Source organism: Panthera tigris, chromosome C2 (genome assembly GCF_018350195.1).
Source record: "Panthera tigris isolate Pti1 chromosome C2, P.tigris_Pti1_mat1.1, whole genome shotgun sequence".
NCBI classification, from domain to species: domain Eukaryota; kingdom Metazoa; phylum Chordata; class Mammalia; order Carnivora; family Felidae; genus Panthera; species Panthera tigris.
Window position 1 is genome coordinate 84,326,225 of NC_056668.1, and position 24,270 is coordinate 84,350,494.

Here is a 24,270-nt window from a genome sequence, read left to right on the forward strand (position 1 = left end):
CAGGCCCCCGAGACCTGCTCGGTTCCATATCCACATATCAAATCCGAGAGGAAAATCTAGGTGATTCTTTCCTCTGGGGTGAGGGGGAGGAGGTGGGGGGCCCTAAGGTGTATGGCCAGATACCAGAAGTTACTGAAAATATCTCCCCTGCTAACCCAGGTGAGAGCTGAAGCCAGAGGGTTTTTGTTTTATGGTGCGTGTGTTATCGGACAATATCTAAAAAGTGAAATACCTATAGTTGCTTAACTAAGGTCCCTGTTGTAACATTCCAAGTGACAACGAAAGTTACTTTGCGTTTTAAAATAACTAAGTACAAATAAAATTCAAGCTTAAAAACAACTATTGCCACGTAAGAAATGTCATAATTAACTGCCACTTGGTCACCAAAACTTCCTACTGATTTCTTCCCAAAGTCATAACTTTAGAGAGGTAACTAATGCCCTCAAAAAACTACTGTAGACATGTCTTACTCCCAGAGTCCACATATCTTCCCAATAAATTTAGGCGAAGGGTCTTATCCACTTTATCCTCCTCCTCCACTTGCTGCACACAGACTTCTTTTGTTACTAAAGGATTCCTGAATAGAATCGTCTATTCTGTGACCTTACAAAATTCAGATGTGCTGTTATGTTCTAGTCTCACAGTGACTGTCCCCAGATTTGGGGTGCCCTATTTCCTGTTTAGTTTCTGACACTGTCTACCTTCCTTACAGAGCTGATTAATCTCGGGTGCCTGGAATGAAGGCCATGAGGTCATGTAATATTAAGGCACCAAGAAAACTTCAATAAGTGGTTTAATGTATTTGCAGCGGCCAAAATTAGAACGGCTTCCTTTTCCTTTGATTTGACAGACTATTTTTGTGCTACAATTTACAGTTCTTCCCCCTCTAACAACTTGAGTTAATTTCTACTCTGCAAAAAGTCAGAAGCAAAGAAGCTAAAGCAAAGCTCTGGATTGAGATAGATCTGGGTAGGTAAAAGTGCAACAGCAAAGAAAGGCAGAGTCCCTTTCTGGCTGTTTCTAGTGACTGAGGCACCCCTGGGTTATGAGCATCCTAGCAATGGCAACTAGAGAACTGAAGAGATGTGGAGACATGTTCCCCAGTGGTGACAGTGGGGAGAGGCCCAGGAGTGGACTTCCAAGATGTAGGATAAAAGAAGAACCAGAGGCTGTGATGACCAATAAGCTTCTCCTCCTGCCAGAGCTAGTTAATGTGCTATATAACCTTTCCAGTACCCTGGAAATAAGGCCTTTTTTTTGGAATGTGCATTATACATGCATGTCTTTTTTTATATACAATAAAATGTTTTTAGATTATACCATTCAAAATTACAAGCATTGGGGCGCTTGGGTGGTTCGGTCGGTTAAGCATCTGACTTCTGTTCAGGTCACGATCTCGCCCTTCCTGTGTTCGAGCCCCATGTCAGGCTCTGTGCTGACAGCTCAGAGCCTGGAGCCTGCTTCAGATTTTGTGGCTCCCTCTCTCTCTGCCCCTCCCCCACTCATGGCTTTGTCTCTGTCTCTCTAAAACTTTCTTTCCTTTCATTGAGGAAGTGACAGTCAAAGGCAGGTGTATCATGACACTAATGAGGTTTGAGCTCCAGGACCCCTCATTTGCACAGGCCCCTTCGAAGGCTCTGGGAGCGGCCCGGGTAGTGTTCACGTGGTCATGTGCTTTGGGCAATTTCGAAAAAAGATATCTAATCTTGATCAGTTAACACCCTGGTGTCTTTCCACTCTGACCTCCTTTCTGTCATGCTTCTCCTTGTTTCATTCAGCTGGCCTTAGAGTACGTGTATTTTTGAGATCCAGTTAAGGGGAAGTTAATCTGGGGAAATATTTTGTTTCATTTTAATAGGATGTATTTATATGGTTTGGTGGCCATCACAGTATAAAGAGGGGCTTCCCAGTTGATGCCTACCACTACTGTGCTGACTCACCCCGCATCACAAAGCAAAGTTACAAGGCAGATATTGTTACATGAATGTGTCTTGCAGCAGCTGGCCCCAGCGTTACCTGTGCAATGGAGGAGTAACACAGTTTCAAATTTATTAAACTAGAATGTGGCCTGTGGGAAATTTTCGATTGTCAAACGTGTAAAATTGTGAGCGGAGGATGTGCTTCCCTTTGAGGTCTCCTCGAAATGAACATTCCCTCCCATCAGCAATATACTTGACAAGGTATGGTGGGAAATGTTTGGGTTCTGTGTTTGGCAGATGTGTTTGGGTTTGAATCTTCTCTTTTTGATATTTATAAACCTCAGTTTACTCTCCTGTAAGAAAGGAATAATAATATCTTTCCGAGTTACGATGGGAATAGCTACCGTTGAACACTTTGTCTGCCAGGCACTGGGCTTTACAACAACTCTGTGCGGTGGATACTGTTATTCCCATTTTACAGACGAAGTTATCCAAGGTCATACAGTAAGTGGGAGGTGGCCTCCATATCTACCAGACTCTTCCATGAGGATACAAGATAGCATATGGAATGTTTCTAGCATAAACCAGGCAGAGTCATCATCGAATAAATAGTAGGGATTGTTATGAAACCCACCACAGATCTCTCTCCCTTCTGACTGTCTATTGTCGCAACAAGCTCAACTTCAGAGCTTGCAGAACAGAGCTTGCAGAACAGAGCTTGTCTCTGTTCCTTTCTCCTACATGGTTCCTTTCTCCACTAGCAGAAGGCTTTATGTTCTTAATTATTACTCTTAGCCAATCTATCTTATTTTTGGAATTAGATGATAAATTATTTTAAAAATACAAAAACACTATTATACCACATTAATAAAACTATTATGATTGTTGATATATTCACTAACATTCTCTACATGTTCTAAAGTTTTGTTATAAATCATTTGTATGCATGCATCATTTAAAATATTACATGTTTTCTAGACCTGCAATGATATTTTATAATTGACATTTCCTGAGTCACTACATAGCCTTTAGTCTTATTAAAAGTCTTTCTTCAACCAGAATACATTATTCAAATTTTGTAATTTGTGAAAAGGACATTACATACCATGCAGAGTGTTTCTCTATTTCTGTTCAGGCAGTCATTCATTCAACCAATATTTACTATTTACCATGTGCCAGATATTGTCCTCAGTTTTTAAAACTTGTTTGTACATGCAATTGTTATATAATTGTATTCAAGTTTTAAATATAAGTATATATGTTTTATATATATGTTTTTTAAAACACCATTGGTTTTTTTTTCATTGTTTTAAAACATTTTTCAGGTCTTCATAATTATCGCTTTTGGTGGCTGTATAATGTTCCATTAAAAATATCTGCCATACTATGCCACTTATTAAACTATTCTTGGACATTTAAATAATGCATTACCATTGGAAAGAATGGTATAGTGAATATCTTCATACATAAAACTCTTCTCATCTGTTGGATTATTTCTTTACATTAAATTCCTTTAAGTCAGGGGACTGAACTTTTTTTGTTTGTTTGTTTTGGACAGCTATTGTCTTCCAAAGGACTTTAAGAATTCACGTTTTCATCAAATGTAAAGATATCGCAAACACTTGCATATTGTTACTTTAAAAATGTTTATTAGCACATGTAAAATAGTGCCTCCTTCTTCTGTAGCTTTGCATTTCTCTAATAATTTGTGAGGTTAAACATTTTTCTACTTCTTTTTAAAACAAGTTTATTAACTCTTAAATTGTCTACCACAGGGCTGTGTTAAGAGGACCAACACCAACAGTAACATGGATCAACACAGTGAGTGATAAGTACTGAATTAGGTCCATGTGGTGAATCTTCATATGAAGATTGTGATGGGGACCATGATGGGGAGAGTGTGAGTTGGAAAGGCTGTCCAAACCTGGGTTCATATCCTTCTTCTTCACTTGCCTGTTGGGAAAACCTGGACTTCAAGTCCATTGTGTATAAGATTGCATGAACAGTATAAAACATCAAAGGTTGTGATGAGGCTTAGGTAACGCTGAGGCAGAGACTGTATCCTTAGCACACAGCACAGTGCCTAACATGCAGTAGGCGCCCAATAAATATGTAAGCTCGGTGAAGTCCTGGTAACACAGAAGTCCCCAGTAAACGCTAAACCTTAAGATATTTTCCCTGATCTCCTGGAACTAATAACCTGGATATGACAATAAGATATAAGAATAAAATCATAAGTTCTTTATGCAGATATTTTCACAGGGAAGGCTTTCCATATAGAAAGAGTACATTCTAGGAGAGTGCAGAGGACTCTTGATAGAAGTGAGACAAGAATAATCAACATGACTTGGTTTATCAAAAAGGTGGGAATGTCCAGAATAGCCATATCCATAGGGAATAGACTGTGAAGTAATTGTTGCCAGAGACGGGGGAAGGGGGGACGAAAAGCAACTGCTAATGGGTATGGGATTTCTTTGGGGAGTAAAGAAAATATTATACACTTAAATAGTGGTGATAGTGGTACAACTTAGTAAATATACATAAAATCACTAAATTGTGCATTTCAAAGGGGTGAATTTTATATGTGAATCACATCTAAAGAAAAAAATTAGAAGTATATTCTTTTCTGTGGCTTATAATTTAGAACCCATGCCAATTAAGCAAATTCTAAAGGAAGGTTAAATAAGGAATTTATTCAAAGGCTCTAATATTTTACTTTTGCACATGACTCAGCCCCAAATTCAGAAACTAGGAGAGTGGTTGAATAAATTTTGGTACCAATTGCCCCTATCATCAAGAAGAAACTGTAAACATGTCTTGTTATGCTTTCCTACCCCAAATTAGCTACTCGTTTCCTTGAATTAAAAAGTATAAAGATCACTATTTTCAATGAGCCTGGGTCCGTTTAAAGCTTAACAGTGTCTTAGGAGTTGCTGAGAGCATATCATAGCAGAGGGCAACAGATCACAGCACCTTGATATTATTCACATAAAAGCTGATAATTCCTTGGGTAAAAATGGTAGAGATGCCTTTACAAGGTCCCTTAACTACTCAATCAGAAAGCAAAAGAAGGCAGTTGAAGGTCGGACCACCACCAGCCTAACTATGTTTCTACTTTATAATTACCTTTTTTTCTGATGCTACCTTTTAAAATATCTTAGGTTACCTTTCTCTTGTCCTTCAAAATGTCTGAACAAATAATTTATTACTGCATAATTTAGTTATTTCAGTATGAAATGGTCAGAGAATGGGTATCTGTGATATTGCAATTTTATAATTAGACATACATATTTGGTTCTTGACACAGAGCTCCTAAAACCCATGGCATTTCATAAGTGAGGACAGTGACAAAGGTACCTTTTGTTATACTAATGAAGGGACTTTTGGACTGCCCTGTGAATTAGGGCTCGTTGCCTGTGGAATCAACCCTGTGATTCCAGGGTTACATCTTTTAGTCCCATCCCCCCACCCCCGACCTCCAGGAGGGGGGAGGGGCTGGAGATCGAGTTCAATCACCAAAGGCCAATGACTTAATCAATCATGCCTGTGTAATGAGGGAGGCCTCCATAAAAATCAAAAGGACTGGGTTCGAAGAGCTCCCGGGTGTGTGAACCCATGGCAGTTTGGGGTGGGTGACTTGCTCTGGAAGGACACGGAAGCTCTAAGCCTTTTTTCCGAACCTCGTCCTGTAGGTCTTTCCATCTGGCTGCTCCTGAGTTGTACCTTTCTTGATAAAGTGGTAACCTAGTAAGTAAAATGTTTCTGACTTCTATGAGCAGCTCCAGCAAATTAATCAAAACCAAGGAGGGGGGCCACCTGGGTGGCTCAGTCGGTGAAGCATCCCACTTCGGCTCAGGTCAGGATCTTCCGGTTCATGAGATCAAACCCTGCATCAGGCTCTGTGCTGACAGCTGAGAGCCCAGAGCCTGCTTCAGATTCTGTCTCCCTCTCTCTCTGCCTCTCCCTCACTTGTGCACTCTCTCTCTCTCTCAAAAATAAATATTAAAATAAAATAGAATGAAAAAATGAGGGTGTCATGGGAACCTCTGAGTCTGTCATAAGCAAAAGTAGCAAGCCTAGACTTGCCAAAAGCTATTCGAAGTGGAGGGCAGTCTTGTGGGACTATCTCTGTAGAGACAGCATGAGAAACCTATTGAGTTGAATTGTAGGATGCCTAGCGGGTGTTGGAGCATTGCTTGGTGTGAGGGGAAAAATTCACACGTTGGAACTAGGTGCAGAACCCTTAGTGTCATATGCCCAAAACAACTACACATAGTCTAATCGTATATTAATTGGTATTAACCAATAGCATTTTTCTGCTGAAAATTCAAAAGAGATTTATTTTAGCTGTATCTGTTCCAAAATGTAATAAGTTTATGTGAACAATCACGTGAAGAACATAATTGCATGATATACACACAGTACCGTGTATCAGACACGGCGGCAAACATCGGACTGCAATGTGTTAAGTGTCAATTTATCCTAAAGTTGTTCGGTAATAAGTGAAAAGTGTGATTTGGCTCCTTGTTGTGTGGTTTCTTTCGCTGCACGTTCTCCAACTGTTACTTGCTTGATGGCACTCAGAATACCTGGCTAGACACTCTCGAAGCTATAAGTCAAACATGGAGGAATCAGTCTGGCTTGCGTTTCCTGCTTGAGCCAACAGGAAGTAAAAATTAGTCCTCTGCTGTTTTGTCCTATTTAAAGGTTAAAAAAAAAAATCCTATATGTGGGAAGCAACCAAAAGCCTTCTGCTAAAACAACTGATAAAACCTACGCAATAAGTAATGACTTAAAATGTTAAATGGATTTTTTCCCCTTAACAAACTCAGAGTAGTTTAATCCTAAAGTGCATGTATCAGAGAGGAATAAACACGTGCTCAGTTGAATCTGAGGGTTGATAGAGGGTCCAAACTGGTAGAGAAAAAATATCCATATTGCCCTGTTTCCACTTTATTGTAGTCCATAAGATTCCTCAAAAAATTAAAAATAAACTACCCTACAACCCAGCAATTGCACTACTAGGTATTTATCCAAGGGATACGGGTATGCTGTTTCGAAGGGGCAAATGCACCCCAATGTTTATAGCAGTGCTATCAACAATAGCCAAAGTATGGAAAGAGCCCAAATGTCCACCGATGGATGAATGGATAAAGAAGATGTGGTATATATATGCAATGGAGTATTAGTCAGCAACCAAAAAGAATGAAATCTTGCTATTTGCAACTACGTGGATGGAACTTAGAGGGTATTATGCTAAGTGAAATTAGTCAGAGAAAGACAAATATCATATGATTTCACTCATATAAGGACTTTAGGACACAGAACAGACAAACACAAGAGAAGGGAAGCAAAAATAATATAAAAACAGGGAGGGGACAAAAACATAAGAGACTCTTAAATATGGAGAATAAACAGAGGGTTGCTGGAGGGGTTGTGGGAAGGGGGGTTGGGCTAAATGGGCAACGGGCATTAAGGAATCTATTCCTGAAATCACTGTTGCACCACATGCTAACTAACCTGGATGTAAATTAAACAATAAATAAATTTAAAAATATATTGTAGGCCATAGGAGATTATAGTGAATGTTCCTTTTAGTGGAAGTTTCTTTCAACTCTTGCTACTTAACAAAAGGAAGTTTACCTCTAAGAAGCCAAGATTTGGGAAAGGTTTGCCTGCTCACATCAAGACCCCCTCCCCTTGTTTTATTCTTATTTTTCTGTCTTTGAACACTCAGAAGCTCTACTCCCTGTCCAACACACTAAGAATGAAATGGTCTTAAGTAAGATCAGAAAGCTCTGGAAGCCAGGTCACTGATACCAGGCATTGGTTCCAGAAATGAATGGATGTGGTTCTCAGAGGGAAGTTACCCCAAGTTTGAGCTATTCTAGAACAGTCATTTCTAGACTGGCATTTCTCCTAGCAAAACCTAACCTTTGAATGGAGAGAGATTGTTCCCATCTGTCCCCACCTGTTCTTTCACTTCCCATCTCCTCTTCCACATCTTGAAAGCCATGGCTGGGAAAAAAACCTCAAAAAAAGGGGAAGTCTTCAGAGTAAGGAAACCCTTCCAGTTTGCTTTTTTTCCTGATTGGCTGAGTTGGTATGGGAAGAGAAAAAGAAAACAACAAAACTGTCCTATTCAATTAAAGAGCTAAGGATTTAAACACTGGCTCAGTTCATTTGTCCCTGAATAAATTACTTAAACCCCTCGGGCCTCGGGTTCCTGATCTATTAAATGGGCATAAAATATACGTCCTTGCTGGTTTACCCTGAGGAAAGTATCTGACACATAAGTGCTTAATAAATGGTGTTGGCCTTCCTGTGTGTTCTGGGAGGTGCTTTAGGCTGTGGCTGGGAGGAAAGGGAGGTTTGCCTCTAGCCTCTGCCCAATCACGGTGCCAGATGAATGTCCTGGGTGATCCCAAAGGCAGTTTCAGTTCATTAGGCACACCTTGTGAAAGGGGTTCACAAGAGCTCAATTAAAAATGTCAGATGATACCAGCTTGTTCAGGGATCTCTCCATAACACTTTGAGGGGTTCCTTTAAATCAGGACATTATAAAAATACTAGAGGATTTTTACGATGGACAAATTCACACTGTAGAACAAAGTATACCCAATTTTGAAATAAACTTAGATATAACTATGTATATAATTATATCTGCAATTCATATTTTTATTATAATTCAGCCTTTACTGATACAAAGATGGCAAAAATGAAATGAGATGAAAAACTGTATAATCAGTAGGTGAAAGTAGAACAAAAATGTAAATCAAGGTGGAGCAGCATCCCCAGCCACATGCTCACACTTCCGATTTTAGAGAATTGTAACGTTGCCAGTTTGAGCGAGGCCCCCTTAACAATCCCACAGTCCGGCCAATCGCCTGAAGCATGTCATCACTTTAGATGCACGTGAAGATTACAGTCACTTGTTTCCTGATTACCCAGGTCACTTTTTAAAAGCATTTTATTTACTTTTTTGTATACATACCCGCCTATAAAGATAAATTGATATAAATGGCACCATACACATGCGTCTTCAGTCCCTTTCTTCTCTTACATTATGGCCTGTGCCAGCCCTTGTCTCCCGCCCACTTTGCTCAACAAAATAACTTAGGTTAGCAACTCCATCTATCCTTCTATGAATGAGACCACCTTACACAAAATCCAAAGATGCCCTGGTCTCTACAGCTTCAGCCTAATCTTTCTCCACCTTCTACATCAAGAACTAAGTTGTATGATGTTCGACATGTTACTAGAAAGATAAACCAATATACCGTAGAACTATTTTCAAAAGCGAAGTTGAGATAGATGGACTTATCAGTCTTTGGTTAAGCTTGGTGCTTTGCACGTAGCACGTTGTCAGTAAAATCTTGATTCTGGAACTATTTCTAGTTTTTACTTGTTCCCCCCCCCCACCCCCCTTCTTGGTACCACTCTGTCTACAAGGATGAATTTTCAGAGGTTTCTGGGTAAAAATTTTAGCCAAGACATATGTATGTTTTGGGGGGGGTGGACACATAACACCCTGAAGGTCAAAGGAAAGAGTGGAGGCAGGGTGCGATTGGCCACCGTGAATGGATGTTTGAGTTACCAAGAAAAATGGGCTAGAGGTTCCATCCAACACCTGCAAACCAATTGCCACGTATTAATGTCTCAGTTGACATCAAAGATCTTATTTAGTGCCTTATTTTGCTTAGTGTCATAAGAAAAGTCCCAGCAAAAAGGGGTGCCTGGGTGGCTCAGTCAGTTAAGCGTCTGACTTCGGCTCAGGTCATGATCTCGCGGTCCGTGAGTTCGAGCCCCGCGTCAGGCTCTGTGCTGACAGCTCAGAGCCTGGAGCCTGTTTCAGATTCTGTGTCTCCCTCTCTCTCTGACCCTCCCCCGTTCATGCTCTGTCTCTCTCTGTCTCAAAAAAATAAATAAACGTTAAAAAAAAATTTTTTTTTTAAAAAAAAGAAAAGTCCCAGCAAAGTAATGAGCCCCTCAAGTCTCCTGCTTCATATCTTTTTTAAAAAACCATTTCTTGTTTTTGTTAACATTTATAAAAGAAATAAAGATGGAGTGTGCAGACAGGGGACACAGAATCCGAAGCAGGCTCTGTCAGCACAGAGTCCGATGCAGGGCTCAAACCCACGAACCGTGAAATCATGACCTGAGCCAAAGTTGGTCCCTTAACTGACTAAGCCACCCAGGTGCCCCTCCCACTTCACATCTTAAAGCTTCTTCTTAGGGTCTCCTTTCCTCTCTGAGGTTGCCAGGGCCCAGAAGGTCTCTCCTCATTCCCCATTAAAACTGCTTCAAAGAAAAAACGAGAGGGACACATTCACACTAATATCATATCATAAATGAATAATAAGAGAACTTCAACATACATACCAGTATTGTTTGCGATTTTATAAAAACCAAAGCATTATTTTTAAAAAGAAAAATCCAATAGGGTAGTTTTCAAGCATAATAGAAACACAGGAAGAAGTCCTGCAGAGCCTTTCTAGCACTCCTGAGTGCATACATAAGCCTCCATAGAAGGTGGCCCTGAGAAACCATTACGAAGAGCACAGGGCTAGAGTCAAGAAAAGCTGTGGGCGTGATTCCAGCTCAGCCATGCACCGGACACTGGAACTTAACAAGTCACTTCACTGTCTAGGCCCCAGTTTCCTCATTTGTAAAGTGAAGGTCTTGAACTAGATCACTTCGAAGTCACTTCCAGCTCCAACATGCTGGGATTCTAGGATTATAATGGCCTTTTTGAGTGGACCACATTATCTGGATTTAAAAGAGATAGCATGCTTGCCATGATACCATAAAGGACTTCTTGGCAAATCCAGAATGGAAAGCTTCTTTTCTGCACGGAACCCACCCCTCCACCCCCTCCCACCCTTAAGGTGGAGAGCATGACTCAAGGAAAATTTGAACTCCAGTTCAACACAAGTATTGATCAATGACGTGCTATCTCATAAGACTGTTCCACTTGTTCTCAGTTTTCTGTCTATAAAAACAAAGGTTACACTAATGACAGGGTGATCTTTTTAAATATGAAAAGCTGACCATGCCACCCCCTGCTCATCACCTACTGTAGCAAACACTGTCAGTTGCCAACTCAGCAGCCATTTGTCCTGTTCCCCCTACTTTTTCTCAGAGGCCCAAATTTGTTCCAGTATTCTCTACCTGGCCATGTACTTCAGAAGAAGTGGGTCTGTCCCCTCCAGGGGGTGAGTCCAGGTTGGTCTGAGCCAGTCATGGTGGTTGCATTCCCCTTGCCAGTGAATGGTTTAGGATTGGGCATGTAATGCAGTTTTGGCCACTGAGGCATGAGGATTAGTCTGTCAGGGGATCATCTTAAGAAAGATTTTCCTCCCTGATTAGAAAGACACAGATCAAGTCAGAAAGCAAACAAACAAACCTCTCTTCCTCTTTGGTCATCTTGCGATCCAAAGAAGCAGCAGTCTGAGGATAAAGGACCATACCAAGAATGGCAGAGCAAAAAAGTGGAAAGAGCCTAGGTCCTTAATGACAGAGTTGAGCCACTGAATTCAGCCATCTTAGAACCTCCCTGCCTTTGAGCACATTATATATGCTAATCAATGTACTTCAGTGTTTAAGTCAGTAGTGTTGGAGGTTTCCATTCGTGCAGATGAACACATGCTAATACATCTACAGTGCAAAACTAGCATACAGTTTTTGGTACACAAAGCCCTTCATGATCTAATTGCCTCATCTCAGTCACCATCCATGAGGCTCTAGTCACCCTAGCCTTTGCCTAGCATGCCCACCTCCAAATTGTGCACCCTCATAAACACCACTACTCATCTTTCAAGTTCCAACAAAAGTATCTCCTCCTTTTTAAAATTTTGCTTAACTTCCTCGGGCAGGCCCTGCTGTACCGATTTCCAACAGTGTATCGTACATGCCTCCATTACATTGTTACCATTTGCATGCCAGTCGACCACACTAGACTGTGAACTTCTTGAGGGCAGGGGCCTCCAGGGCCTGTTTCTCTTATATTACCAGTCCCTGAGTGTATTTCTGTCTCATGGGCATGCTGAATGAATATAACACCTGACTTTACCTATCATTTTAGGAATAGAGCTCACCCTTAATTTGGAAAGTTTAATTCCTGTCTATCTCAGTGTGGGCCTTGCCCCAACTCAAATGCACAGAGGTCTGAGTAATTGAAATGTCTGAGACAACATAACCACCAGTTCCTGAGACCTTCACAGACTATGAGTGGTGGCTCTGGAGTTAGTTATGTTTGACAGTCTGACAATCAATCATGTTCTCTTCATTAAAAGAAATGAACAATGGAGGGAAATGTGCCCACTCCATTTGGGGAGTAGACGAATCCTATCCTATAACTCAGCTTCGAGATGAAGAAGTGCTAAGGCATAGCAAGCTACCTCGGTGATCCATCCAGCGTGAGGACATCAGGGCAGGCTAATATTTTAGAGTGACCAAAATTCGTATGGAGGAAATGTGGAACAGGGAGACTTCAGACCACAAATCCAAAACCTAAATCGGTTGAGCTTAAGCTTTCCTCTATGTTGAGAAACTGCCTCGCGGAGATCGGACACCATCTTCCACACCAGCCTGCGCTCTGCTGTTCTCTGTCCCCTCCACACACACCACACATATACGAACGTTGGGCACTACCTACCATTCAACGTCTTTCTGTAAATAGCAGCAGCTCCACTGAGTAACCATTTAAAAGTTCACATCTGCCCAGGGGTAAAACAAATGACACACCCTGCAATGCACAAGATAAGCCAGAGAACTGGAACACACAATTTCAGCAATTCCCTATTCAGGCCCAAAGCATTCTTTTGGGAATGCAGATCACCTTTAGCGGGACAGGGGGCAAACAATTACACTAGGGGTGCGATGACTCGTTTAAACAGCGTAATTCAAATATCTTATTCATGTTGCAATATAATCGAACTCCTGAGGGGTTGCTACACTCCTCGAAGGAAAGAAAAAAAAAAAAGTGATAAAGGAGAAAATGCAGAGCAATGACATGGCGGGGTAAGCAGGTACCGGAGGCTGAAGGGAGTCAGGGTGAGCGGGATGCTGGCCGCCCACTAGCCTTCACGGAGCAAATAGGGAAATTCCCCTCTACTGTTCCCCGAGTTGTGGGGCCCCACTGACCGCTTACACGGTCTATGGGAAAAACATGAATGCTAGTCCAGAGTCATTCGATCATCAAAACGTGCTGAGTACCTACTATGCGCTAGCATCGGGGGTGCAAAGAGAAGGACAAAATTCCTCCCCCGGAAATAGCTCTCCCAATAGTAGGGAAGATAGACAAAACAGCGTGGCCAGCGCTAGAACAGAGAGGGAGAAAAGACACTTGCTGGGAGACAGTGAATTCTAGCTGAGAGTGCTGACGCAGGCCTCACAGGACGCGTGCTTAAAATGCCTTGAAAGAGGAGTAAGAAGGGTCTCTCCTGGGCCTACACAAGGCTCACAAACAAGGTAATGTGTCAAACGACAAGTTGCTGGGAGTAGTCTGGAGTGTGTGTGCCAGATACACACAGAAGGGCAGGGTGAGGGGCCGCGTTTACATCTAGGCCCAGGTCCAACCTGTCTTATTTCCCCCCCTGGCTGCTCCTGACTCACTCTCACATCCCTAAACACCACTCCCAGGCCTTTCTGGGCCTTCCCTCCTGAACACGTGCCCTGCCGTCCATCTCCAATTTCCCTCACCCTGTTCCCTTCTCTGCCTGGACATTTCATCTCTGTGTGAAGCCTCCCCACATCCTTGGGCAGAGCAAGGTGCTTGTCCCTCTGTCCCTCTGCCCACCTCCTTTTGGCCACTTGGTAGGATGGACTATGTTTCTACTTTAAAAAGGCATAGACACAGTCCCTGCCTTCAGGGAGTTTGGGAACCAAAAGCCCTGAAACACAGAGCAAGACACAAGCCACAAGTGCAGGCCCCAGTGCCCAGATGGCCACCACAAGCTGAGCTGGCTTGTTATGACAAAGGTGCAGGGACCGAGGGCCATATCCTTAAGAGAGCTCCACTCTGCCCATGGCCCTCAATCAACCCTTTTGATTCCAGTATCTCTCACTGCATTGTCTCAATCCATGACCTCAATTTTGTTTCATCCCTTTACTCCTCCATTTCAGAGATTGCTCTGTTCTTCTCCTGCCCCACAACCAGCTGTCCAGAAACAACATGATAACAAGTAAGAGCACAAGCTGTGACTTCACCCAGAGCTAGACTTGCCTCCCAGCTGCAGCAACCCAATGACTTGCTGTGAATTGAAGGAGATGACAGCATTTAACTGCTCCAAGACATGGTAAGCACTCAACAATCCACAACTCCCGTGGCTGTTGATTAGCCTTGGGGTCATCCATCATTGCATCCACCTCCAAGCTTCATATCTACTGTCTTTTGAGTTCCGACAATTTTCTCCCCTCCCTCTCCTCTCCAACCTGTCCCTTATCCTTCAGCAAGAGTGACAGATCCTATACAACTGTAGGACCTCACAAGCTTCATAGAGGAGGTGGCTTGGATGATGGGTCTAAAAGACAAGTAGCCTTGGGATCTGTGGATCTGACAAGAAGAGGGCATACCAGAAAGTGGGAAATGGTGAATAAAGACAGAGACAGGAAAGTATGTATCTAGAGTTCTTGTAGAGGAATGTAGGGTCTCTGGTTTGGCTGGATGGTGGGGTCAATGCCAGAGATATTAGAGGTCAAGATAGACAGAGGCTGGGACCATCATCTGCAGTTTCGGGGAAACCACAAGCATGGATTTGTGGGGGTAGGGGAGGGGGGAGCAGGCTGAAGGGTGACTGTATATGAGATGCATTGGGAAGAAAGAGACCCAAGATACAGGTCACTCCTCAGGGGTGACCCTCGTGTCATACAAAACACACAAAATCGGAAGCCCTGAGCTCCAAGATCTGCAACCAATGAAGTAAGCCATCTTGGGACTTCAGTTGGCTCATCGGCAAAATGAAAAGCTGGACTTTCCTGTGGAGTTACCCAAGTTCAAATACCAGCCTGACCACTTATCAGAACAAAAAGATCTTAGGTAAAGTCTTGAATATTTTGATGTCTTCATTTCCCTCATCTGTAAAATGATGGCAAGGGCCCTACTTTCCTTATGGTGCTGCTGCAAAGACAAAGCATAGACAACCATATTGGCATGAGATAGGAACTTAAAAAGGAAAAGATCTGACTGTTAAAAGTCCTTCCAGCTTAAAAAGAAAAAAAAAAAAAAAGATTCACAGTCCCTCCTATGACAGTCCTATCCTATTCAGAAAAAATCCTGGAACCTAATCTGGGCTAGTCTGGGGTACAACATGAAAATTTCCTTCTGATCTGTTAAAAAAAAAATTGCATCCTTAACGATCCTTTCCAGATTGTCTTCAGAAAATGAAAATGTATCATTAGGAAGTTAGAAAAGCAATTGTAAAAGTCTTGGAAATAATAAAACTCAGTTAAGCCTTTGATTTCTAACTCAGACTTGGCCTGCATTTAGAAGAGGAAGGGCTATCCAACAGGTATGCAGGCACACCGCTTGTGTCTTCCCGTGACTCATGGAGACTCTGGAAAGCAAACAGACCACAAAACTATAACCAAGTGCTTGCTCAAGTCCACCAAACCTTATATGTCCCCAAGTTTGTCTGTGACGGGTCAGTTTTGACCCCTTCCAGAATCTGAGGACCAAAAAGATGATCTATTTCAAGACTCTGACCAAGAAGGTCCTGTTTCAGTTCTTAAAAAAAAAAAAAAATCCCAAGAGTAAAAAAAAAATTACCAAGTGTTACTAGTCCTATTCCACCCTTCACATACCTTGCACTTACTTACCCACCATTAGGAAAACATTTATCACACTAGCGGGTTTCTAGATGTCTGTCTCCCCAGAGACTGAACATAAGGATATGTCTACTTCATGTTTCATTCCCAGTGCCTCCTGTATGACCGTCACCATACCTACTATATTTTCAACACCTGTGATCCAGGGCAGCCTGAAACCACAGTGCATATTCTTACAATTACACCTACCGCATCCCAAAGGACTGAAGGAAAAAATACCCGGAATACATGAGCGAATGAGCATTCACATCCCATGCCATTCTTTCCACCCCAGATACCCTTTCCTTTCATTTTTGAGACTTCTCAAGTCTCCTCTGGAAGACACTTCCTTGTTGATCCCCACTCACTTCTGACTGTGTCTCGCCACCGTGCCTCTCTCAGCAGTTAGCACTCAATGCATGTTAGAGGAATTCTCACCTCTTTCACTCTGAAGCAGTGTGCTACATTGAGTAGGCTCTCTCTGAGCTTTGCCCTTTTGGCTCTCCTTCTACTTCATCTACTCAAAAAGTCCCCACTTCTTAAGCCTCCTTCTTCCTGCCCTCCTTTCCCACAGATGAAACATCTTTGAGGTGGACAGAGCAGGGCACAGGTCAGAGATTCTCACCTGACTATTCATCACAATCATCTACAGAGGTTAAAAAATAACAGACGGGGGCTCTCTGCGCCTCCCCATTCAATAGACAGCAGCGTCTTCGTGTGCAGTGCCAGCTGCATCCTCCAGACATGATGGTGGAGGTCAGAGTGAACGGATTTGACCTTATTGGGTACCTTGTTACCACGGCTGCTTTTAAATCTGGCAAAGTAAATATTGTCATCCCAAATGACTTCTTTGTTGACCTCAACTACATGGTCTATGTGTTCCAGTATGATTTCACCCATGACAAATTCAATGGCACAGTCAAGGCTGAGAATGTGGAACCCGTCATCAACAGAAAGCCCATCTCCGTCTTCTAAGAGAAAGTTCCCAACAACATCATGGGGTGATGCTCGTGCCGCATATGTTGTGGAGTCTGCTGGTGTCTTCACTACCATGGAGGAAGCTGGAGCTCACTTGAAGGGTAGAGCTAAGAGGGTCATCATCTCTGCCCATCCTGCTGATGCCCTCATGCTTGTGATGGGCGTGAGCCATGAGAAGTATGACAACTCTCTCAAGATTGTCAGCAATGCCTCCTGTACCACCAACTGCTTGGACCCTCAGGCCAAGGTCATCCATGGCAACTCTGGCACCGTGGAGGGACTCATGACCACAGTCCATGCCATCAGTGCCACCCAGCAGACTGTCAATGGCCCCTCTGGGAAGCTGTGGTGTGATGACTGAGGAGGGGCCCAGAACGGCATCCCTGCTTCTACTGGCACCGCCATGGCTGTGGGCAAGATCATCCTTGAGCTGAATGGGAAGCTCACTGACATGGCTTTCCATGCCTCCACCCTCAACATGTCAGTTGTGGATCGGACCTGCCACCTGGAGAAAGATGCCAAATACAATGACGTCAAGAGATGGTGGAGCAGGCATCGGAGGGCTCCCTCAAGGGCATCCTGGGCTACACTGGCCAGGTTGTCTCTTGCAACTTCAACAGTGACACCCACTCTTCCACCTTTGATGCCGGGGCTGCATTGCCCTCAATGGCCACTTTGTCAAGTTCATTTCCTGGTATAATAATGAATTTGGCTAAGGGGACTGGGTGGTAGATTTTGTGGTCCAGATGGCCTCCAAAGAGTAAGAGCCCCCTGGATCACCAGTCCCAGCAAGAGTAAGAGGAAAAGAGAAGCCCTCAGCTGCTGGAGAGTCCTTGCCCCAACCCTTCCCCCCACACACTGAGAATATCCTGACCTCTATATGGTTTCCATCCCAGACCCCTTGATAAAGGGGAGGGGCTTGGGGAGACCTGCCTTGTCATGTGCCATTAATAAATACCCAGCCAAAAAGAGAGAGAGAGAGAGAGAGGAAAATAACAGATGGGCATGTGAGATCATTGCTTTCTAGAAGGAAACAGATCACAAGTCACTGTTGGAAGTGTTTGTCTGTGGAAGGAAGGACTGAAAGCTGGATGGAAGGGGCAGACACTTTCTTTTCTGTACTGTGAATTTTTACTTTGGGCATGCATGTCATTTAATTTTCTTAAAAATGGAAAAAACAGATCCTCAAGGTCTGTTCCCAGATACGATTATTTAGTATATCCAGGAAAGGGCCTCGGCATCGGTATTTTATTTAAAATTTGGGTGATTTTGATGCAAAGGCAGAATTGGGGCCCAAGGGAGAGAAAGAGGGTGTATATGTGTTGTGTAGGTGTGAATGCACATGTGATTCTGTGTGGCAGGGAGGGGGTTGGGGGCAGGATTCCACAACTGAAAAATTCCTTCAATATTCCTTGCCTAGAAGTTTCTTCAGCCTTCTCCCCAGAAGCCAGATGAGACAGTGGGCTCAATTGCTTCCCCCTTAGGAAAGGCCAGAATGAAGCTTGCTCCCTATTGGAGGGCGAGTAGTGAATGGTGACAAGCATGGACTCAGGAGCCAGGCAACCCATGTTTAAGTCCTGGCCCTAACTGTGCATCCAGGAACTTCTCTCTGCCTTCGTGTCCTCATTTAGTGTTGTGTGAACATGACACATGTTGCTATATCCAGAGTACTTAGAGCCAGGCCTGGCATGGGAAAAGCACGATGCAATCACTATTAGCACAAACAGGTGACAGGTGAGCCCCTTCGTTATCATGAAAGTTGAAGCGGGTCACCCCCTTCGTCATCTGTTCCCCTGTGGTGCCTTATTGCTGGCCCCGTGGAATCACACCATAATGCCATTGTTTGGTCACATGCCTGTCTGCATTACTGGGATGTTACTGCCCTAAGGGAGACCCTGCTGCCCCTTTAATATTTTGTTGTCCCTTGGACATAGAGCAGTGGCCTTTGAGTGCCTGTAAAGCAGCCAAGGAAGTAGCCACTTAGTTACAAAGCTCCAGCATCCCTTTCTTCCAGAAAGCCATTCTTGACCTAGCTGAGTTTAACTATCTCCTGCTCTCTGTCCATGGACTCACCTCCTGGTAGCATGTCAACATTTCACCACCTTAGGCTGAGATTCCATCTCTCTTTCCAGGTGAGGGCTCCTTGGCGATAAGCCTTTTCTTCTCCTGTGTTACACACTTCCAGATTTCAGTGCATTTCTTGGCATACAGCAGGAGTGCAATAAATGTCTGTTGAGTCAGACTGCTGTTCTCATCTGACCCCAGCTGACACTCTCTGTGACCCCTACAGAAAGCAACCAAGGTGTTAACTTGATGTATAGTCTCCATATCAATGTGGGTGGGGTGGGGTGGGGTGGGGTGGGGTGGAGGTAGAAGGTGGGTTTCTCTCCACGAGAAGCATTTTTTTAGTAAACAGTCTGCAGATACTTGAAAAAGAGGAACATGTTGTGCCCTGGTTCTAAAATCCTAGGTAATTATACTTCATCGGCAGCCTGGCCCTTTGTTCTTTACCAAAACTGCATAGGAATAATCTTGCCATACTATTGCTACTATTAATAATGTGTAGACCTTATCACATTACAAACTGTATTATGAAAATTGAGTGCCAACACAGGGGAAAACTGATAGGACAAAGCTACCTCATTCTGTTGATAAGGGAGCAGACTTACTTCGGACCGAAGTTAGGTCCCTTCTGGGCATGGGAACAAACTGCAGCCTCCTCAGCCCCAACCCCCTCCGTCTGCTCTGCTCGCACCAATCAAAGGGATCAGTGAGGACTTTGTGCCAAGTGCTGCCTCCTGAAGAACCCCCTATGCCTGCACCATGGCCAGCAGTTTGCATTCAGAGCAACCGGCAGGCCTTTCAAAACACAGGGACACAGCCCAATCCACACAGTGTTCGCTTTGTATAAGGACGTCTTCCCGTACTTTCCACTTCAGTCTCCCAGACCACACCTGTAAATAGGGTGCCGTCCTCACTTTTGTGTCTCACCCTCCTCCTGTGTGAACTGTAAATTCTTCTAAGCCGAGAATGGGCGGGGGAGGGGGAGAACCCTCTCGCTAGATTCGCCCCTCTTCCTCCTTGGGGTTGCCCAGGGCTCCTTGGGAGGGCCTTGACTCCTTCGGATTGTGGTGCTCTGTGAGCATTCAACGTACAGCATTGCATCAGCAGGAAGGAGAAGGTTTCCACCTACAGTTCATTAAACACAGTTTTGCTGTGCACATCCTCCATTAGGAAGTAGAGCATCCAAGTCCAGCAATCTGCCGAAGGACACTGAGGAAAGTACCTCCTCAGGGCTTACTTTTGCCTACAAAAACCAAAAGAGGTCTGAGCCCAAAAAGGATGTGGTGTAACTTCCTAAAATCACCTCCTATTCTTTTTGGGAAAAGACTTGCCCAGAGACCCAAACTGATTTTCCTTATTTCAAATGCAAATTGCACACACACACACACACACACACACAGGCACACACAGAGACACACACTGTGAGAGTTTTTATGAGGTAAATGGTGGTGTCGTGATCGCCCAAGTTCAGCACCACTTTTTAACTTTCCATCACCAGGCCTTATCTTTCCAGAAAACAGATGAAAAGGTCTGAGGGAGGGAGGTGATCATAGAGATGGGAATGGCTTTTATTAAAAGAGTGTTTTCCCAGACCTTAACTAAACCTCATCCACTTTTGTCAGTCAGGGCCGACAGTTGAGAGCAATATTAGAGGAGGTAATTGCATGTATCAGTCAACAGCTTTTGTCCTGCAGCCGCTGAGAATTACAGTAAAACGGGCACAGGAAAACAGCATACTGGATTAAAGGCAAAAAAGATCTTTCTCCAGTTTCTCTCTACTCACCAGCTGTTATGTTCGGCTGTAGAGACAGAAGCAGCAATAATATCTGGGGGAAATCTAGCCTACCACAGTCTGGTTTTTTTTTTCTCCTTCTGTTTTTCCTCCGCCTTAAACGTGATTAAGCTTCGACTTTAAAGAGAAACTTTCTCAAAAAGCATTCTATCTCACCATAGCAACTAAGCTATTGACCCTATATGAATTTTTCCCCCCATTCAAGTATATGAGCACATGTAAACCTGAACCTTCTACCATTGCTTAGACTGACTATAAAACAACCACCTATGAGTTTTTGATATCACTTACTAACAGGGCCCAGTAGTTGCTTAAATAAACAGTTGGCAAGACACAGGTACGTACGTACGTGGATGAAAAGTTCACACAGGGGTCCGAAATTCACCCCCCTGAAATGCCTACGCCTATGCACCAGGCACAAATCCCCACAAGAGAAGTGTGGTTGTCACCAGGTCCCTGGTGCTGCGGACATCACACACTGGCCCCCATACCCCAATACTAAAGGAACTTTAGGAACTTTCTCTCAACCAGAGAAAATAACCAAGTCTGTCCAAAAGCAGCCAGAGACTTTGGACACAAAAGAGGAACTCTTAGGGCCGAGGTGGCGACGGTACCTTAGAGGGGGAACCGGCTGAGCTGGGAAGGACAGAGACCAACTCCAGCAGGATAGCAGTGGTCCCAGGTCATTACTGAGTGCGTTAGTGAAACCAGGGGCAGCGCTGAGTTTGGCCAGCTCCACCATGACTCTGGCAAAGGTCAATTGGGACATGGGTGCGGCGGGCCACAATAAAGTTGTTGTTATTAATGAACTTGATCCTTAGATACTTTAAGTCCTATAGCCACGATCGATTTCAGATGCAACAGTAAACACGCCTTTTTTTTCTTAATTTTTTTTTACTTTACTTACAGGTCAGAAACTGAGGTTTAGAGAAGTAAAGCAACTCAACCAAGTTAACATAACCAGTGAATAATACAGGCAGGATTCAAATCCAGCTCTGTCGTTCACAAAGCCGTGCTCATGCCGCCACAACTTCTTCTCCCTGGGGAGGGGGCACGTCCAGCAATAGTTGAGTATGGATGCCGGGGATGAGGGGAGCTATAGAATAAACCTGTAGCATTTTCCTGGGACATCAAACCCGTTCAAATATTAGTGAGTGTCAAATGGAACAGGAGGAGTAAGGTGGTGGGGGATTAAGTAATTGCATTAATCAATATTTTATAGCATTTTTCACATTAAATCCAATGGCTGTATTAGGGAGCAAGATGCAATATTGCTATTTTTAAAAAAGATTGAATAGGTAATGAATTAATATGATTCAAATTCAAACACTATAAATAGTACAAAATGGAAAGTTTCTCCCTCCCTTATCCCCAAGCCCCCAATTCCCAATTCCCTACTCACTAGGCAAATTATTACCTATTTTAGGCATATGCATATACATATATCATATATATATGTATATATATATATATATATATGATAGCAAGTATATATATAGTAATTTTTTTTTTCTTTTTTAAGCAAATAGTAGCCCACTAGACATGTTTTTCTGCACACTGCTCTTTTTCATTAAACAGGAAACCTTGGAGTTCATATCTATAAACAACTCCCTCATTCTTGTTGACAGCTGTTAGTATTTCATTAAATTGATGCCTCATTATTTATTTAACCAATCCTATTAGTGGACTCTCAGAATGTTCTGAAACTTTGCTACTACAAACAATGCCTCAATTAATAATCCTTTACATGGATCGTTTCACACATTTGAGAATATGTATGTGGGATGCATTGCCACAAGTAGAGCTGCTAGGTCAAAGGCATTTGCATTTACATTTTGACAGATATTAACAAATTTCTTTCTCTGGAAGTTGTACCAATTGGCAGAAAGCCATTTCTCAGTATTATCAAACTCTTTTCAGTTTGCCAATCTGACAGGTGAAAAATGAAATTTCACTGTTGTTGTAATTTGCATTTTTCTTCCTATGGGTGGGGCTGAGTAGCTTTTCCATGTCCTTAAAAGCCATTTCTCTTTTAGTGTCTGCAAACTGTCCATATCCTTTGCCTACTTTTTATAGGGTTTGGGGCTTTTTTTCATTGGCTTGCAGAGTTCTTTTTAGAGTACAGAAACCATCCCTTTGTCGGAGACTTGAGCCGCACAGTTTCCCCCCACCCACCAGTCTGCCTTCTCCCGTCAGTTTCCACTGAGAAACCCAGCCCCACAGTGGCAGCATGACACTGGCAGCCTGACTGTCCCCATGCTGACCCATGTTGACCCATCCGCACCTGAACTCTCCTGAAATCTACTTGTGGCCTTGCCAAGCTCCCATCCACATCTTGGGTTCATCCCCCAGGGCCTGTTCTTGTCCAACGGATGTCCAAGTCACCATGATCTGGCTATTGCATCTCCAAGCTCCTCTGAAGAGGTGAGGAAGTAAGAGAACGGTGAGAGCTGGTGCATATTCTCAACACCAGACCCCTACCAGGATCTCTACAGGCCACTGTGTCTTCTCCACTGAGCATGCCCGAGATCATGTAAAGTGCCTTGATAATAATAATCGCTCTCACGTATTGAACGTTTACTGTGTGCCAAGCACCAATTGAAGCACTTTACATCTATTTCCTCATTTCATCTTCAAAATGTCTCAAGAAGGTATTATTATCATCAACCTCTTCTACAGATGACAACACAAGTGACAGAAATGTTAAATAATTTGCCATGGGTCATGTAATGCCAATATGAAGCCAGGACTGAAAGTCAGCTATATATCAACCTAACCCAACCCTGAAAATTGCTGTAATCTTCAGCAGATATCCTGGCCACCACTCAGGTTACATATATCACATGCACGTACACACATATACACACACTGTAATACAGGGAAATCTCACTAATATTTTATGAGATTAACAAACACTTTATCCTAGTACCAACATGATATGAGGTCCTGTGGGCTTACATAAGCAAATTAAAGATGTTTGGGGCCTTAGCTTGCCTAGTTTTAACCGAAAGTCACGTAAGTTGTACAAAAATCTAAGGAAGTATCCAACTTTCCAAGAATCAAGGAAATAATATCTAGGAAAAGATGGCTTAAGAATTATGACAGGGGCGGGTCCCATGGGTCTACTTGGAAGTGATGCTGTGTTACTGAAACTTACACAACTCTCATATCCAAGGTAGAAGGTCATCCCAACCCTCAGCACATGCAAATGAAAAATCTTCCTACAATAAGTTGCTTAGGGATGCCTACTTTCACCTTATAGTTCCAAGGCCTAGGGCTGTAAAACCAAACTTCCCCAACTCAAACCCACATCTCAAAGCCAAATATCCTGGGAGAGACACCAGAGTGACTCATTTGGCTATGTCTCTGCCATGCCAGATGAGGCCAGCTCATGTCTGTGCTCTGCCCCCCTCTGCCTCATTCCCTCGATGTGACCACAAGGGAAACAATGATCCGGTTCCATCTTCATCTTGACAGTATCAATGCAGCCCAAAAGGACAACTTCTACGCCATCTACCTCGGACAGCTGTGGCTAAAGGACACAGTCAATCCCCTGACTGAGTGAGTCTATGCAGGAACTGGTAAAACACGACTCTCTTGCGCTAGTTCTGTAAGGGATTCCAGCCAGTGTATATGTTTAACTATACAGTCAGATTTTGGACACTCCAGCTCAAATAATCCAGATGGCAATCTAATCCAATTTTTAGTTCC

General features: G+C 43.3%; 1 long non-coding RNA gene and 1 pseudogene across 4 annotated transcripts in view; one reads left to right on the forward strand and one right to left on the reverse strand.

Moving 5' to 3' along the window:
- Positions 1 to 14,391: 14,391 nt before the first annotated feature.
- LOC122230458 overlaps positions 14,392 to 24,270 on the reverse strand; it is a 54,417-nt gene continuing 44,538 nt past the window's right edge. For 3 of the 4 annotated variants that reach the window (XR_006207413.1, XR_006207414.1, XR_006207415.1), the window contains 2 exons: positions 22,844 to 22,975; positions 21,474 to 21,599 (listed from right to left, as the gene is read on the reverse strand). This is a non-coding gene — a long non-coding RNA (uncharacterized LOC122230458). Of the gene's footprint in view, positions 15,476 to 18,776; positions 18,988 to 21,473; positions 21,600 to 22,843; positions 22,976 to 24,270 lie in introns of those variants that run through there. The other variant, XR_006207416.1, reaches the window with a different exon arrangement.
- On the forward strand, positions 16,470 to 17,467 carry LOC107180784 (annotated as a pseudogene).